Source organism: Drosophila willistoni (assembly GCF_018902025.1).
Source record: "Drosophila willistoni isolate 14030-0811.24 chromosome 2R unlocalized genomic scaffold, UCI_dwil_1.1 Seg200, whole genome shotgun sequence".
Classification (NCBI taxonomy): Eukaryota; Metazoa; Arthropoda; class Insecta; order Diptera; family Drosophilidae; genus Drosophila; species Drosophila willistoni.
In genome coordinates, this window is record NW_025814051.1 from 6,187,305 (window position 1) to 6,195,037 (window position 7,733).

Consider the following 7,733-nt stretch of genomic DNA (forward strand, 5'->3'; position numbering starts at 1 on the left):
GTATAATGAGCAAAAAACAATAGAAAATAAATAAAATTATTATTAAGAAATGACAGAACAAATATTATTAATATTCAAATATATATTTAATGTTGAAAAACAAAAAAAACATAAGTAATCAGACAAAAACCAGAGGGCCGGGGCTAACTTCGACCGCGTCAAAGTTTGTATACCTTTGCAATGTTTTTGGTAACTCTTTATCTATAGCCATCAAAGTGGAAAAAGGGCGAAAGAACGGCCTACAATCTATGGAAGCTATATGATATAGTTAACCGATTTTTATCACTTTTTTTGTCTTTTATTAGTTCGATCAATATAATTAAGTATTGATAAAAATAATCGTAGAAGTATCTGATCAGTTGCAGTTAGAATTATGTCCGCCTTGTGATCACGTACAAAGCTGATATAAATTAGCCGTAATATCCAACTCGTAAGCACTCGACGCGTCGTTGCATTTGCCGTCATCGTCGTCGTCATTTGCACATTGACAACGACTTAATTACGCCAAATTCAACGAGCAATTGCCATCAATAACATGGCCTATTAATATTCTTCTACCGCCAAAAGCTTGTTTATTGCCACTTAAAGCCACAATTAAAAAAAATGTATATACATATGTGTATACATATAAAAAACAAAAACCAAAGAAAAAATAAAAATTGGTTAACCAACCGGCAGTTGGAAAAAAAACCTCTATGGCACACACATAAAAATTTGTAGTAATAGCAAAACTATGTAAATAATCAAACAAGCGCTTGAAGAGTGAGATGGCAAGAAAACTACAGATTTTTTTTCCTTTTTTCCTTTTCATGCGTGTGTGATTCATGTTTGGCGGCTCGAGATTCAGTTCAGTTCTCCAACGATAAAGTGGGCCCCAAGAAAATCATGGCACGAGTCTGCTGCCACTGTGGGCAAATAGGAAAAAATATCGAGTACAACCCATGCAGCAAATACTTAGTATGTACATACATACATACATACATATGTGCGAAATGCGAAACTCCAAACCAAAACCATCGTCAACAAAGCGGAAATGCAAATGAAATTAATGTGCTGACAACTTCAGGCGCGCATGCGCGTTGACACCTATTTTCTATGCGAGTTTTCTTGACTTGTCTTGGGTTTTTTTTTTGCTAAATTTGTGGTATAGAGTCCAGAGAAAATTACAATTACATTTGGCAGCATGTGCCATATTTCTCCATAAGACTGTGGGTCGTCGTCGATGTCGTCTTGTTTGCTGTAGTTAGTTGTCGTCAGTCTTGTTGTCAATGTTGTATCTCATCTGGTTAAACAGGTACCTACCTACCATTACTACTATTACTACAACTAATACTACTACTACTACTACTGCATACAACACATTGCCGACTAGGACTACCAATTACACTTGTTAACATTGCCATACAGATCGTTGCCCTTTATCGAAATCGAAATTTTAGATGTGATAACACCTGCAATCATTCTAATGTCCATGTCCTTTCGATTTATAGACTAGTGTAGTAGTTGAGTGTTGAGCAAGAAAGCGGTAAGGAATGCAAATAAGTACTTCATCTCGTTAATGAATAAGTGTATAAAAAAAATAGACTCATTTTTTTTGCGAACATGAAATTGATTTCTTAGTTATATACTTCACATATTTATTAGGTATATATAGTATTTTTCAAAATTTCAAATGAAATTAATGCTGTAAAATTTTGTGATACATATGTATAAAAATGCCACTTTGTTATATGCAACACAATTTGTTTTGTGGGCTTGGTTAATTTTTCCAGTAGATGGTAAGCTTTCATTTTTAGATTTTATCAAAATGACAGCACAATTGACATTCATATATCTATTGAATTATAGCTGAAAAGGATGATGTTTTATTGAATGCCCAAATATCACCATATGAAGTACGAATCGAATATTATGATTTAACTGTTAATGAAATAATATGTAGCGGATCGATTATATCTCAACAAATCGTCTTAACAGCAGCGTCTTGCTTTGATAAGTAGATGTCTTTAACACGGATTTATGTCAGCAAAACTCTACAGATTAATATTTTTCGTTCACAGTTCATGGAATTCTCCTTATGATTTGTTCCAATTATACGATCAATATATTATCATAGCCGGCATAACTGAAGAAAGTGATTATTATGACAATTCTCACAAGTATCGTATACAATCTCTTGTACGACATCCGGAATATAATATATCATTATCAGAGAAATATAACGATATTGCCATGGTGTTTACATATAGTTTTATACCATGGAATACGCCAACTATCAAAGCTGTGGATCTTCCCAATAGCAAATTAAAGCCAGGCGACAAATGTTTGATCAGTTTCTGGAATGAAGTGTGTATTACTTATCATAAATACTTCATTTCGATCTCTATATTTATTGTTTAGAATTAAAAATTTTTCACGTATTTTTTGTTTCCAGGACGCAATTGAACGCACATTGGTTAATATACCAACACGTCCTTGGAGTCACAGTGAATGCGCAAAACACATTCCTAATATTAAAATCACTCAAATATGCACTCCTATAAAAGATATGTATTCTCCGAATAGAGGTGACCCATTGGTTTGCTCAAATGCATTGCACGGAATAATGAGTTTAAATAGCCAATCCAAAATTAATTTTTCAATATGCACTAATGTGTTTTATTATCTCGATTGGATCCAAAAGGTTAATTCATCTATGGACAATTCGGCATATTTAAATAATTCAGCTTTTGATATACAAAGAAGTTATAATGTGCAAACCGGATTCCTAACAACTTTATCTGCCTTTCTGGTTTGGGTGTAAGTAGATCGACTTCCATCCAAAACAAGATTCTTAATATATAAAAACTTCAAATTGTCATCTATGTACATTTGTAACTTCTGTGTTAACTTTAACTAAATATTACTGAAAAAAAATGCCCATGTTAATTTAAGTATAAGTATATCAATAATCAGATCTGCTTTGGCATCATAAAACCAAAACATGCCTAGCGAATATAATCAAAAAATTTAATGTCACAATAAAATACTCAAATTTCTTGTACACAACACAAGTTAAATATTTTGAATACATGTAATAAATTTTTAAAATTCATAAAATAAAATAAAATTTATTCATACTTAAAGGTTTAACATAATATGAAATTCATGGCAGTATTTATTTTTTTGACTTGGTTAGTTCCTCCAAGTCCTGGTGAGTTTTAATTGCTAGAAGATTAACAAGATGTGATCAATATCCATTCAATCACAGCTATAGTAGGCAATTCATATAGGATTTTAAATGGCGTTCCTATTAATATCAGACAAGCCCCTTATCAAGTATGGATGGGTGGACGTGTTATAAATGATCTGGGCTATGGTCAAGTACATTGTGGCGGAGCGGTTATATCACAACGTGTCGTTTTGACAGCAGAATCTTGCTTTCTTCCGTAGGTTATATTATCTAAAACTTATTGCATTACCCAAAATCACTAATATTTTCAACAGTACATACTATGCCCCAAGCGATATTGCATACAATCAATATTTTATTGTTGCCGGATGTAATTATAGAAATAAAGAAGACGAAAATACTCAAAAATATCAAATCCAGCAAGTTGTAAAACATTCGGATATATATGTGAAAGACGATATTGCTATCGTCTTGTTAAATGGCTTTATACCGTGGGGTTCGCCGACAATTAAAGCGGTGGCTTTGGCCAAAAGGCCTGTACTATCAAATACATTGTGTATGGTTAGTGGCTGGGGAAAGGATGATAAGGTTTTTATTTAAAAGATTTCACTTAAAATTAATATTGTGTTCTGCTTAAGTTTTGCCCTCCACCTTTTGTTTTGTCAGGAATTTCCTTTAAATTTGATACAAGCAAAAGTATTTGTTCAAAGCAACAGCTGGTGTAGCGAAAACTTACCTGATTTCGAAGTATCTGAAATTTGCTCTAACACGACTGATTATTCATCTAGTGATGCGGGTGGGCCATTGGTATGCTCAAATGAATTGCACGGCGTGGCCTTATTCGATTACAATAATCCAAAACGTATTGGACTATACGCCAACATTTCGTATTACTTCAATTGGATACGGGCAGTTAATTCATCTTTTAACTATTCCGATTATTCGAACAATACTATTTCAGGTTTTGAAACCCGAAACAGTTTCAATTTACAAGAAACTTGCTTTATAGTCTTGTGTATTTTTTTAGTTTGGACTATGTAAAAACAGAACAAAATTGATGGTGTATGTCTATTTCTTATTATTATTAGTATGCTGCGATCTGTGAATTATAACCGACACTTTTTTGTGGCTGCTTAATAAATGTATAATTTCAGTCTCTAATAAACCTCTATAATTATTCCATGGCATCTGTTCTTTGGGAATGACTTCTTCTTTTTGGTCTATGGTTATAATAATAAATATCAAAGAAGCTAACTTTGGCTATGCCGAAGTTTATATACCCTTGCAGCATTTGGCAATAATAGTTTTACTTTTCGAAATTTCTTTCCCTGCAACTCAATTCATCAACACAAACAAAACATAACTACTACAATTTTTTCTTCTTCTTCCAGCATTCCCTTAGCAAAGCACGGCACGCATACACATACAGTTCATGTAGCGTTGCTTCTGTGCGTGTATTCATGTGCTCTGTTGATTTGATGATGACGTAGTAAGCAGCAAGCATCGCTGCCGGCAGCGGTTGAACCGATTGATATTGACTGTAACTTGTGTTCTATTTATCCGATTAAATTCAAATCTGGGATCTTTGGGATCTGAGGTTTTATATGCAAACTATCATAGTAAATTTCATGGGGATACTTCAATTTTTATGAAAATGTTTATTCTAGAGCTATATTATATTGTGGTCCGATCCTGACAATTTTGATACTTTATCTTACCGGGGCTATAAGTAGCTCAAATTCAAGTTTTATCCCAATAGCTCTTAAGATGGCTGAGTAAAACGCATATGCACCGACGGACGGACGACTTAAATCAGTTTTGATTTGAAAGAGAGCTATGACTAAGTAAACTTCATTGAATTGCTATAAGTATACAACTGAATACTATCAACTAAATATTTGTAACAATATCAAGTGTGCAAAGTAATAGTAATCAACAAATTTAGTCCATTTGTTAAAATTTATTGTATAATCAAATATTTGCATTAACTGCAATGCATACGTCTTTCATTTTGTCAGTCTTAGCTTTAATAATCTTATCGGCTTGGATCGTTCATTCAATTGATTATGTCGGTACTCCCATCGATATCAAGGATGCCCCATATCGAGTGTGGATAATTAGGAATGAACCATAAATCAATATTGGCCCAGAAAAAAAATGGAAAGGTTTTCATGCCGGCGGAGCAGTAATATCACATCGTGTGGTCTTAACAACAGCATTAGGAAAGGCGTAGGTGACTGTACCAAGGCAAATGCCAGATAACAAAAATTTCTCCCTTATAGTTCGTCACCAAAGGATGTAAGAGCAAATTATATTGTATATGCGGGTTGTACTAACTTAGGAGACAATACTACCCAACGGTTTCGGATACAACGATTTGTAAGGCATGAGAGTTATCATAAGAATACGTATTTGCACAATATTGGATTGGCGTATCTAGATAGATTTATACCATGGGACTCAAAAACCATAAGGCCCGTGAATATCGGAACATTCATTGAAAAGTTTAAAGAATATAAATGTGATTATACCGCATGGTTTTAAAAATAGGTGCGCACCTAAGTCAATCAAAACTATTATATTTAGTAGGCAGGCTCGTATTCCAAAGTGGTTCTGATTCTCTCGCATTTTTTTCACGTTACCGAGTACGAGCTAGAATATGACCGATTGGAATTAGTGCGTTTAGAGACTTTTCCTTACGCTGCTTGTTTTCAAATGTTCCATGAGGGGCCAGTCCGTGGTTATATCTGCACCGAACCAAAAAATGAAATAAAATATTCCGATTATGAAGAAGGTGCTCCATTGGTTTGCGAAAACAATTTGTACGGAATTGCGATACCCCCCATTTCCGGGAGCTCACACTCAAATGGTGGAATTCCTCCCAGTCCCTAAATATTTAAAATGGATAAAGAAGGTCAACTCATCTTTTCCATATTTGAACAATTCAAAGGATAATTCGACAGATATTGATTATGATTATGATTATTCGATGGATTATTCTTTCTTATTTCCGACAACTACGACAGTTTCAAATTCAGCTTTTCATATGCAGAGACGTTACAATTTACAAGATACTTGCTTGATAACCATGGCTGCCTTTCTACTTTGGACTACGTGAGTCCAGAACAAGGCCAAATTGTTAGCAACTGATCAAGTCTATAATGATTCTATGAAGAGTTTCTTAAAAGCTGAAAAACATTTCTGGCAATATTTAATGTTCCACAATAAACAATTTTTCAAGACCAAAAAGTTGACGTCACTGTATATTTAATATTAATAATATTTTATTTTTAAAAAACCTGGTACAACTATGGTCAGAAAAATAGGAACATTCATAGTTACATCGAATGGGCTCAAAAAGTTTTAAAATAATAAAACCAGAGGGCCGGGGCTAACTTCGACCGCGTCAAAGTTTGTATACCCTTGCAACATTTTTGGTAACTCTTTCCTTACCTATGGCCATCAAAGTGGAAAAACGTTTAAGCTAAATGTTTCCGAAAGAACGGCCTACAATCTTAGCATAGGAAATAACGAAGATATTGATCAAAGTCACTGTTTTCCACCAAACGTTCCTATGGGTGCTATATGATATAGTTGTGGCACAGTCATTAACAGATACATTAAACTAACATATGTTTAATTTGAAAGCAATGGCGTCAAAAGTAACGAAGTTATTGACAAAAGTCACTGTTTTTAAAAGATCGTTCCTATGGGAGCTATTTGATATAGTCACCCGATCTTGATCAAATTTGGCATAGTCTTTATACATATGTGTAATTAATTCACCAATATTCAATTTCACGACAATAGCTCAGAGAATAACGAAGTTATTAAGAAAAGTCACTGTTCGCGACTTTGCCTTTTCTATGGGAGCTACTTATAGAGGCTTACAAATTTCAGCTGTATAATACTTACTGTTCAAAATAGAGAAAAATACTGTTTTTCTCAACGACTATATTGGTTAGAGTCATCAAATTTGCTATACAGGCATAGTAAATGCGCAGTTTTTGTTTTTTGACTGGAGTTGGCCTTTGGCAGGTAGCGATCTACGTTTATAAACATGTAAAATGAATTTTTTATAAATACAAACAAATTTATAAATTTTTTAATTTTGACTTGGTGCATGGTATACATGTACATAAGTCGGCGATATGACTCACTTCTTTTTTTTTGTAATTTTTTTAGCCTAAAAATTGCTAAAAGCAACAGCATTAGCTTATCGATGCTTACAAAAAACAACTATCGTAGTCAAATTCGACACACAAGTCCTATTCATTTTCCTATATCCTTTTGAAATCCGTCTACAAATTATGCGTAAAAACGTATTTTACTAGGTACTATATATTTTCACGTATAAAATAACAAAATGCGTTTTTACACTTTATCAAATTTACCAAAAACTGCCCCCAAAATTTACATAAAACTGTTTTTCTTAAAAAGTATAACAGAGACATCAAATTTGGTTTATATACTTGCTTAGTTAGCGTGCAAAAAATGGTTGTTCCAACTTTTTGCCACGCCCCCTTCCGCCCCCGCAATTCACATAAAACTGATTTTCTTA

General features: G+C 33.6%; 2 long non-coding RNA genes across 5 annotated transcripts; both read left to right on the forward strand.

Annotated features, from left to right (window-relative positions):
* The first annotated feature begins 1,650 nt into the window (after nucleotides 1-1,650).
* Nucleotides 1,651-4,237, forward strand: LOC111518778. 4 transcript variants are annotated; one of them, XR_006954310.1, is made up of 7 exons: nucleotides 1,651-1,778; nucleotides 1,849-1,996; nucleotides 2,061-2,346; nucleotides 2,435-3,193; nucleotides 3,251-3,428; nucleotides 3,487-3,760; nucleotides 3,811-4,237. It is a non-coding gene; the product is annotated as an uncharacterized LOC111518778 (long non-coding RNA). The 4 variants fall into 4 exon arrangements; XR_002724077.2 differs by having other exon boundaries at nucleotides 3,839-4,237; XR_002724078.2 differs by having other exon boundaries at nucleotides 3,487-3,733.
* Nucleotides 4,238-5,075: 838 nt separating this feature from the next.
* Nucleotides 5,076-6,426, forward strand: LOC124460363. The gene is made up of 2 exons (XR_006954285.1): nucleotides 5,076-5,401; nucleotides 5,455-6,426. It is a non-coding gene; the product is annotated as an uncharacterized LOC124460363 (long non-coding RNA).
* Nucleotides 6,427-7,733: the final 1,307 nt, after the last annotated feature.